At 28.9% G+C, this 256-nt stretch overlaps 1 protein-coding gene across 1 annotated transcript in view; it reads right to left on the bottom strand.

The window, feature by feature from the left end:
* umps (uridine monophosphate synthetase) overlaps positions 1-256 on the bottom strand; it is a 6,008-nt gene that overhangs the window by 5,125 nt on the left and 627 nt on the right. The gene's annotated exons all lie outside the window — the stretch shown is intronic.

Genomic DNA, 256 nt, shown 5'->3' with positions numbered 1-256 from the left:
AAGGTCTAACACTTTTCATTAAATGCCCCCTTTACTATATGAATTGGTTGGTTTATTTTATTTTTGGGTGAAAGCTGACATCTATTAGGTTAACATGACCCAATAATGGCGAGGTAAAGCTAATGTAAGTGACCTGAATAAGAGCAGTATTTTATTTCTTGCTTATAACAGTAAAAGTGATTATGTTTAATGATTATTCTATTATATTTTGTAATATTTTTATTTGTGATATTCTTTGTTCTCTGTTTTGCACTAC

Source organism: Morone saxatilis, unplaced genomic scaffold (genome assembly GCF_004916995.1).
Source record: "Morone saxatilis isolate NCDOM2014 unplaced genomic scaffold, NCSU_SB_2.0 Contig5, whole genome shotgun sequence".
Taxonomy (NCBI): domain Eukaryota; kingdom Metazoa; phylum Chordata; class Actinopteri; family Moronidae; genus Morone; species Morone saxatilis.
Note: the sequence above shows the minus strand (reverse complement) of the source record. Positions and strands in the feature narration are given on the sequence as shown.